General features: G+C 47.8%; 1 non-coding gene across 1 annotated transcript; it reads right to left on the bottom strand.

Annotated features, from left to right (window-relative positions):
* Window positions 1–1331: 1331 nt before the first annotated feature.
* Window positions 1332–1404, bottom strand: TRNAW-CCA (transfer RNA tryptophan (anticodon CCA)). The gene has a single exon. It is a non-coding gene; the product is annotated as a tRNA-Trp (tRNA).
* Window positions 1405–7161: the final 5757 nt, after the last annotated feature.

A 7161-nucleotide genomic window follows, 5' to 3' on the forward strand; every position in this document is an offset into this window, starting at 1 on the left:
AATAACTGATTAATGACAACTAATGTGTTGAGTCTTGCTGAGTGTGTTTTGAAGGCAAGAACAGATTTGCTTTACAATGACTGTCCTGTGGCCACCCATCTGCCAGCCTGTGTTGCCTCCCAGGATCTGAGAACCAGACACCTGACCCTCAGCCAGAGGGTCCCCTGGTAAAGGGTTATGGCTTTCTCCTCCTGGTGGACTTTCTCTAAAGCCCCCTGCAAGGAATATACTCGGTGAGAGGAAAGGACTGATGGGCCTTCCTGTCTGTACCATGAAAGGGGAGGTGGGGGAATAAGCCTGAGGGGTGCTTTGAGCTGGACTTGGGGTGGTAGCTGTGGAGTACCTGTGGGATGTTCTGGGGACTTGTCTGCTCAGCTCATGCCCCTCCCGGCTCCCACGTGGCAGATGCTGGTGTTACCCTGCCCAGCTTGGAGGTCTACACAAGGTGCACGCGCCCATCCGAGAAGGATGTCAAAGGGCTCCAGGGAAGGGAGGGGAACAGGACAAACCTTTACTGATGCCCACCAGGTGCTGGACCAGGCACTGATCCCCACAGCAGTCAGGTGAAGTCGAGACTACTATACCCTTTTTCCACAGGCGGTACCTGGGACTTAAGAGGTTACATTCATTCATTCAACAGATATTCATTCAGTACACACTCTGTGCCAAATTCTGAGTCTAACACAAGGTCACACAGCTGCTAAGTGGGTGAGCTGGATTCAAAGAGTCTTCATGGCTTCAAACCCCTTGCTCTTTCCAATCCAAGTGATACCTCAAGAAGGCAGGAGATTTTATCCTCAGGGTGATCACAAAGTGGTTGGAGTGCCAGGTGTAGCAGAATAAGATAGTTAGCAGGGCAAAGCTGTGTGTACTAAATATTGAAGGAAAAGCCTATGATGATGGGCCCAAGAGCCTCCTTCATTAGACTGTGAGCTCTCTGAGGGCGGGGACTGGGCCTTCGCCATCTCAGCATCTCCAGCGCTGGGCACAGAGTGTGTGAAACACGCAACAACATGGGTGAAATTCAAATGCATTATGCTAAGTGAAAGAAGCCAGACTCAAAAGGCTACCTGCTGCTTGACTCCATTTATGTGACATTCTGAAAAAGACAAAACTATTAGAGATAGAAACAGATGCATTGCCAGAGGCTGGGGTTGGGGGGAGAAGTTGACTTCAAAGGGGCATGGGGAGATTTTTGGACATGATGGAACTGTCCTATATTTATACTGTGATAAAGGTTACATAATTCCTTTTTTTTTTTTAGTTGTAGCATGAGGACTTCTTAGTTGCGGCATGCTGACTTTTAGTTGCGGCACGCATGCGGGATCTAGTTCCCTGACCAGGGATCGAACCTGGGCCCCTTGCATTGGAAGCGTGGAGTCTTACCCACTGGACCACCAGGGAAGTCCCATGGTTACATGATTGTATGCATTTGTCAAAGCTCATAGAACTACACGATAAAAAGGGTAAACTTCACTGTATACAAATTATACTCTAATTTTTTTTAATGGGGAAAAAAGAGAAAAAGAGAATGAACATAAAAAGCAGAAGTAGGTTTACAGTGAAGCTAATGAAGCTTAAGCTTCAAGACCCCTCAACTGCATGGGTCCTGGAAGGGGTCCTAGCAACGTGTTCATCAAATTTTTTATGACTTTTTCAGAGAAAGCGCCTTCCCTCCATTGTAAAGGCTTCAGGTTCCATGAAACCTAGATCCACTCCTGAATAAAAGTACAAGAACAGATCAAAAAAAGAAGACGGGTGGGCTCCCAAGAAGTTGGACTCAAGTGGGACCCTAGAGAAAGGCAAGACCTGGTTCCGGCAGAGAGAGAGGTAGGGAAGACCACCCATGGGGCAGAACCAGCATGGACACAGGTGCAGGGGTTTCCCAAGGTTCCCCATGGCCACACGGGCACCAGGAACCTGGAGGTCCTACACTTACGTTCACCACCCAAGTGCACGTGTCATGGTGTGATCTCCTCAGCTATGCCAAGCCATTCAAGGCAGGTAGACAGTTGTGACCTAACAGGATGTGAAAATTCTAGATGCTGGTGAGCTGGTGTAACAAGCTTTTATCATTCTTCTGGCTCCCCACACAGCAATGACCCCCACCACCTAGTGGAGGGAAGCTTTCACATTATATACCTGAAACTGAAAATGGTTGATGTTCACTTTTCTAGTCTCCCTTGCAGCAGGGATGTGGGCCTGTGGTAGACACACCTGCCCAGGTATGAACCCAGGTCCTTCCAACCCTCTCACTCAGCTATACTGAGGCGGCACCCTTCATCCTGACAATCCTGTGATACTACGTGAACAAATACAGCCAAATGAGGCTGGTCTTGTGGGTGGAGTTACTGATTTCTTTATGGTTAAGTCAGCCAAGTTAACTGAATAGAATGCAGCTTAGATTTTAAAATGGTTCTGTCTCTATGTATATGTATATATGTGCACATATGTGTATATGTATATATGTATATGCATATATATATACTTTAAAATCTAATTATATATGTTAGATAAAAAAGTTCTGGAGATTGATTGCACAACAACATGAATATACTTAAGATTACTGAACTTAAAACAACTTAAAAATGGTTAAGATGGTAAATTTTGTTATGTGTTTTTTTACAATTAAAATAAACAAATGTATGATGTTTATGAATCCCCCCAAAAAAAATCTTTACACACTTGAAAATTTTATAAAAACAGAATATACTGAGTATAGGCCATTGGCTCATTTAATCCATAAATGGTTCATTCTAACAAATTTAGAAGAAAACAAAATTTATAATTTTTCAAGTTACATCTGTTCTGCTTCATGGTACAATGCTATTTATTGAATTTCCTGAAATTGTCAAACAAAATAAAATTTATCAATTTTAGAAGGCACTGTAAACCCATCTCAATTCATTATAAAGGATATAATGCCATTTAAGATGAATGAAAATTAGCAAGCAATGCAAATATGTATTTTTGAAATGGTTCTGGTTGTAGAGGGGAAAAAAAAGCCTGTATATTACATTCTAGCCAGAAGTTTCACTATTAAGTATGTTCCTGCTATTCATACCTTATATATATATATATATATATATATATATATATATATTTTTTTTTTTTTTTTTTTTTTTTTAATATACCTTGATTTGCTCCAGAAAAGATCTGAGGTGACTTGGTTATAAACTGTGTGGCTCATAAGAAATTACCACGATTCCAGGTCACTGGGCTTGTCAGCAGGAAGGATCGAGCAGCTAACAAAATCACTGTTGTCATCTCACCCAAAGTGGGAGGAGCTAGAGGAAGGCAAATCACATCCAGACCTGACTCACCTGCTCATGGAAGAACAGAGATTGTCTGCAGCAGGGATGTTTGGCCGGTGCCCAGGATACCTCCCTAATGAGACCACAGAAGTCCGAGAAAAGAAAACAAAGTGGAAAACAGCCAGGTTTCCTCCAGTGAGTGAAATTTTAATTTTGAGAGGAGGCTCTCCAGCACATGTCTCAATGGTGAGGGAGTTATGTTAATTATGAGGGACAGTTAGGGCACAAAGGCAGCTCCTGAGCTGGCCAGCCTGGGGAAGCCTGGGGCAGCGAGGCAGCACCCCCGTCATCCGGAACACCTGTCCTACGGCTGATGTAAGGCAGCCCACGGCTCCCCTGGGAGAAGGCCAGCGAGTGCCTTGCTGAGGGGCCGTGCTGGCTGCACAACTCCTGGGGACCCAGCCGTCAAGTGCAAATGGGCCCTGAGAGAGGAAGGCGAGACCCTGGTGTGGGTAACAACATTTTAGTTTTGATGCTTAGAAAGGTAATCCTTGGTACTGCTCTAAAAGGTGTGGTGGAATACTGCTTAAGAGTTAAGAAGTTGAAATACACTAAATAGTTTGCTTTGTTTAGAAGAGAAAGCTAATTCCTCTCAACTACACAGAATGAGAACTGCTTCTGAACATCTGTCCCATTTGCTTTTGCAGATCTGAAGAGAATGGATAAAACTAGGTCACTAAGGAGAGAAAAATTCCAACACAAAATAACAGAAAGAGCTGGCTTTGAGGATGGTGATATAAGAAATTTTGTTCGATTCAGAATGAAAACAATACGCTTTCTTTCCATTTGTTGTGAGCCCCAAATGGCCATGATCACAGGGCAGGCACAAGGGAAAGTCCTGGTGAGGGATGGCCTGTTATCCAGGGAATCAACACCAGGAAGGACTGCTTCACATTTTGGAAAAAAGTTAACATCACATAATAAGCAGTGTCAATTACTGAGCATGGCTCTAAGGAAGTAGACATGATTCTAATCTCCATTTCTCACACTGAATATGAGGATCAGAGAATTTAAGTAATCAGGCTAACGTCACACAGCGAGTCCATGTCAGGGCTGAAACTAGAACGTGAGATTACAAAGCCGCAGTGCTAAACTGATATCCTGACTTTTTTGACAGCACAAAATCAGTAAAATATTTTGATCACATATTATCTGTATGATGATGAATCCTCAGGCTTTGTTGAGGAAATCTTTTTAAGTCATCATGAGGGCTGGTTTGTCTAAAACGAGAATATCTAATACATAAGCCCACTTCCCAAGGCTCTTGCAAACGGTAACACGACTTGGGTTCTGCCAAAAGCAAAGGAAAGCGTGAGGGACCATGTGGATCCCACTACATTGTGGGTCTACCCCTCCTCCTCAGGATCCCCACCCCCTATCCCGGGGAGTGTGTGCCACACGCCCTTCTGACACGCAGACCCAGTGCCTGCTTCGTGCCCAGCACTGCGCTGCAAACCACCCACCCGATCTCCTCCCATGCTCATGACATCCGGAGGCTTTCCCTGTCCACGGAGCTCATCAGCGCCTGTGAACGGGGGATGTGGCCTGGCTGTAAAGTTGCTTGAACCCTTATCTGCCCATGGAAGGGGTGACAACCTTGGAGGCTTTGGGGCTCAGGGACCTCAGTGCTGGTCTGTGCTGCACCACTCACCGGACGACAGTCCTTGGACAAGCACCCAGGAGACTCACTGGTTTTATCTCCTCTGTACAATAGGGTGTCCCCACAGGGGCTGGTGGTTCAGTCAAATGGTATGATACACAAGAAAATACTTTGAAAAGAAACGCTGCACAAATCTGTGAAAGGGAGCTCTGTGCAGAGGACCGTGGTGTCCCACTACCAAGAGGGGTAAAGCAGGAGCCACCGTGGGAGTTATCCAGTCAGTCCTGGGTGGGGCTGGGTCAAGCCCTTGTGCCTATAAGACCCAGGAATGCCCCACGGCTGGGAGACCAAGGACAGCACTGCCTGCAAGCCCCTCCCTGGGGCCTGGGTGGGGAAGTGGACACTAACATTTCCGACACGTATTTTTTTGGGAGGCGTGGGGAGAAAAGCCCCCTACCCTGACTTGTTGCTTCGTTCTGGCTGTGTGACACCAGGGAAATGCCTCTTCCCAGAAGGTTCTGGGGGTCTCAGAGGACACCTGAGGTCCGGCCTGCGTCCCTCCCAAAATAGAGAGGGAACACGATGGACTACTTCACACCACTCCCTCTCCCTGTGTGCATTTGACCAAGAAGGCTTCACTATAAATGGTACAGGTTGGCCCAAACTTCAGCACCAGTAAGATCTTACCTCGCACCCCTGCCCTGACTGGTCTGTGGAGAAATGTGCCTGGACTGAGGCGTCCCTGGAGGTATCCCTGGGGGATAGTCTATCCTGGGAGGTATAACTAAAGGAACCGGAAGCCTCTGATGTAGTGTGGGGTAGTTCTACGGCTCCTTTGCCATGGCAGCAGGTAGAGCAGGCAAGTTGCTTTTGCGGGTAGGTTGGTTAGTTGGTTGGTTGGTTGGTTGGTTGGTTGGTTGGTTTGGGGAGCAGTGGAATCGTAGCAACAGAAGGGGTTTGGAGCACACAGCGCCGGGTAAAGGTGTCTGGTCTGGGGGAAGATCCGTAACAGCCAGCGCCCAGGACGACATCTCTGGGCGCCTGTGGGCTGAAGCGGGGTGCAGCACAGGGGAAGGGCTCCCAGCTGGGCTTCAGGAACCACGGTTCTAGGCTCGGCTCTGATCACAACCAGGGGGGTGATCTTGGGCCATCACACCATCTCTCCCCGGACCTCGGTCTCCTCATTCGTCCATTCAGAAATCACTGACCTACTGACCTGGTACCTATTGTATGACCTGGTACAGCAGGTGTCCAGCACTGCTCTGCTGCTGACGAGCCAGCAGCGAACAGATGGGGAGAGTACCCTGTTGAGTTCTGGGGCACCCCCTCCCCCAGCTCAGGCATTCTTTCACTCCATGACTGCAGGCTGACCCAGCTCCAGCCCCGGCCTCTGCTCGGCCGCTTGCACCTTGTGGACACCACTGAGCATGAACTGTCCCCTTGTCACCACCCCCCGCTCCACCCTGCATCCTGAGATAGAGTGAGGATGTCAGCAAACACCCAAACGGCGGTGATAAGCAAACAAGCAAAGCTGCTACAAGGCCATCAGGACAGAGGTGGACAGTCAGTCACCCCTCGCCGTGGTAGATTCCTGGAAATTGCCGCAGGAAGTAAAGTGGTCAAAAGGGGATCATGTTTTTGCTGTATCCCTTTGTCACCAGCAGATGGGAATCATGGGCCAGCAAGGCAGAGTGCTGACACAGCTTTCCTTCGGATGCATGGAAAACAAAGAATGGACGGACTGGGGTGGAAAACAGGAAAATACAGCTGCGTTTTAGTCTGTGGATATGCAGGTGAGCAAGCGATGAGGCAAAGCTGGGCTGACGAGAAATGACACCTTTCTTGATGGGGCGATTCCACTGCTCCAAAAACTGCCGTGGCTCCCTACTGCCCACGGAAAACTGCTTGCCTTGGCATTGAGGGCCTCTACCATCCAGCCAGGCCCACCCCACCAGCCTCATGCGCCTCTGCTAACTCCTGTGCACACATCATGCGTTTCTGCCACTGTGCTCTGCCATCATTCTCTTTGCCTGGAAGGTTCTTCCCCATCTCTGTCTGCCAAAATCCTTTGCATTGCATTAGACACCTTGGCACTATTGACATTTGGAGCCAGGTAATTCTTTGTTCGGGGCGGGGGGCTGTCCTGGGCATTGAAGGATGTTCAGCAGTATCCCTGGGCTCTACCCACTAGATGCCAGTAGCATTCCCTCCATCCCGGGTGTGACAATCAAAAACATCTCTAGATAC

Source organism: Eubalaena glacialis, chromosome 14 (assembly GCF_028564815.1).
Source record: "Eubalaena glacialis isolate mEubGla1 chromosome 14, mEubGla1.1.hap2.+ XY, whole genome shotgun sequence".
NCBI classification, from domain to species: Eukaryota; Metazoa; Chordata; class Mammalia; order Artiodactyla; family Balaenidae; genus Eubalaena; species Eubalaena glacialis.